The sequence below is a fragment of the Mus pahari genome, chromosome 9 (genome assembly GCF_900095145.1).
Source record: "Mus pahari chromosome 9, PAHARI_EIJ_v1.1, whole genome shotgun sequence".
Classification (NCBI taxonomy): domain Eukaryota; kingdom Metazoa; phylum Chordata; class Mammalia; order Rodentia; family Muridae; genus Mus; species Mus pahari.
Window position 1 is genome coordinate 28814502 of NC_034598.1, and position 3228 is coordinate 28817729.

Here is a 3228-nt window from a genome sequence, read left to right on the forward strand (position 1 = left end):
CTCTCTCTCTCTCTCTCTCTCTCTCTCTCTCTCTCTCTCTCTCTCTCTGTCTCTCTCTCCCCTTGGGAACCCAAAGATCTTTCCCTGTTATGCCAATAAGAAACCTGGTGATCTGATGTACTTTCTCTTGGGGAGGGCGTTGTTTTTCTGTTTTTGTTTTTTTGTTTTTGAGAAAGGGTCTCATCATAGCCCAGGCTGGCCTTCAGTTCACTGTGTAGTCGAGGACAGCCTTGAATTGCTAATCCTCCTGGCTCCACCTCTCAAGGGTTGTGACTACAGTTATTTGCCCAGCTCTCATTTTTTTTTTTTTTTTTTAAATTACAGCACCGGCTAAGGAATTCAGAGTGGTAGGCCAGCCAGCACAATCTGTTGTAGTTTTTATATCCTTAAAACATAGTGCTTTAGTTAAAGCTTTTAGTATTTTTCTTAATGAAAATCACCCCAGGAGCAAGGAATGTGATTTTTCCAGATGGCTTCTGTAGGAACCAGTCCCACAAACGGCATATCTTGGGGTGGGTACAGCTGATTTTGGTCTTGGAACTAGAGCGTCTTACTTTATTTTTTTATAAAGTAAGATTTTATTTATTTATTTTATTGTTTTGGAAACAGAACATCTCCCTGTGCAGCCCTGGCTGGTCTGATAAAAGCCTGTGGGCTCCTTGTTTTATATCTTCACAGAGTTTATGCAAAAACAACAGCTTTATGAGTCTAGCAAGTGCTGTGCGTCTGTACTCCCATTATCTGAGACTGGGGGCGGGGGGGGGGCGTGTCAGAAGTTCAAGGCCTCTTGGGCTATATAGCAACTTCCAGACCCTGTCACAAACAAACAAACAAACAAACAACAAACACAGACAAAAACCAAACCCCAAACTATCTAACCAACAAAAACAGCAGTCCCAGAGTCAGTAAGTCGTCAGTCCACTCAACAGAAGTCAGACCTTTAATTCTACTGTCAGAAGAGTTAAAATTGTTATAGAGAAAGGGCTCTGGGGACATAGCTTAGTAGGTATAACGCTTAGCTGGTATGGTGGAGACCCTGGGTCAGATCCTCAGCACCGCATAAAACTATGCAAGATTGTCTTGGGCTCCGTGGAGAGTTGGAGGGTCTCAACCCCCGAGGCCATTAATAGCACAAGAATTGTGACACAGCTTTTATCGCAGGTCCCAGGATTTGACCTTCATCTGCAGACCTAATGTTTGTATGTATGTATGTATGTACGTATGTATGTATGTATGTATGTATGTATGTATATATGTATGCATGTATGTATTTTCCTTATAGAGGCTGGCTTTTAGATAATTTCTAATGTACAAAGCCTATTAGTAGTTAGAATGTATACTTTTAAAATTTGTCTCATTATTTTTAGTCGTTAGATTCTTTATATTGATTTTTTTAGCCTGTAAGCAGACTTACACAAGACGTTAAGTTTGTTGTTTTGTGGAACATGGGCGCATTCAGCCCAGGCTGCTGCTGGGTTTATAGTCCCCTTGCCTCAGCTTCTGGAGTGCTAGGATTCCAGATATGAACAGCCCAAGGCGCTAATCTTTATCAGAGGGATTCTCATGCTTAGATCAGAATAGCAGTGGTAGCTGGTCAAAACAGGCTCACAGGTGCATCGCTAGAAGTCAGTGGGACCAGCAATGGGCTTCTCATGCCTGCAAGTTAGGGCGCCATGGTGTGGCCAGAGACTTGCTAGAACTTCTCAGATCATTCAATTGGGTGCTTAGTAAGGAGTGGGCCAAAAATAAGCCCCTTCCTTATGTGTCGAGGTTACTTGAGAACGTTTCGGGGGTCAGCTTTAGGGCCCCACAAGGAGCCCTTTTGCTCTGGGAGTCTGTTTTTTCTTTCTTGTGCCACCACTGGCATGGGTGAAGGTGTCCCTGACTATGTCATTTCCCTTAGAAATAGTAGTCACCATCTTATCTCCTCCCCAGTGACTCTCAGCAGTAAGATACACACTGGTTAGGGCTCAACCTTGGGTCTCAGACTTTCTGAGGAAGAGAGCAGGTGACTGGCACAAGTTTCAGGGTCCTTGTTTGAAGGGCCTTGACTTATGGCAGAAGCTGAGCATCCAAATATTGGTTATCTTCTTAGCTTTTTTTTTTTTGTTTTTGTTTTTGTTTTGTCTTTGGCCTTCAAGCACTGGTTATTCAACAACTAGTAGGTCGGTATTAAAAAAAATTTTGTTTATTTTTATTCTATGTGTCTGAGTGTGTTGCTTGTATGTATACATGTGTACCATGTACATGTCTGGATAGGGTGAGAGGCAGGAGTTAGGATGGAAGTAGACACCCACGAGTGGGCATGGGTAGCAGGGAAAGTGTTGCATAATTCAATGCGTTTGCCCTAACCCTATATATCATTTTTGGTAGCTTCTGAGATTGTTATATTGTTCAAAGGGTGTCTAAGAAATATTGTTCTTGGGCTGTGGTGATGGCTTGGTGGTTAAGAACACTTGTTAGTTTTATAGAGGACACAGGTTCAAGTTCCAGCACTCACATGGCAGCTCAAAGTTCTGTGACTCCAGTTCCAGGAAATCTGGTGCCACCTTCTGCCCTCTGTGGGTACCTGCATGCAGATGGTGCATGGACATACATACATTCAAGCAAAACATTCACACACATACAAAAGAAACATTATTCTTTTATTTTAGGAAATGTGATCGCAGGATGGTTTCTGAGGTGCATTGGCAGTGTTACAGGCTGAGAAGAAACAAAATATAGGTCAGGAGGCCAAAGAGTTCCAGAGCATACTATGACGATGTGTTTTGACCACAAGCAGAGTTTATCATCTTGTTTGTGAAATTTTCAGTGTTACAGGGGTAGGTTCAGGAATAAGGCAGGGTTAAATGTAAGGCTTTGGCCTTGAGCATAGCACTCTGTTGTTTTAACATCCTTATTTGGAATATGTCGATTAAAAAGGGAATATTGTTGCTGGGGTGTGAATGGCTCAGTCAACACAGGGGTTGCCGTGTGAGCATGAGGACCTGATTTGGAGCCAGGCTCCGCGACACCTACCTGTAATGCCAGCACTAGGGAAACCCTGAGTTTACAAGCACCGTGGGATAGCGTCTTCATAGGGGATTTATTGTTTCTAGGTTCTTGGCGCTCAGTGGGTGAGAGACCAGCAAGCCGGTGGTAAGGGACTATCCTCATCCTCCCTGTGTCCCTTAGTTCTCCTGTCACTCCACTTTGCCTCTGAGACCTTCACTCCTTAATCTTAGGGAT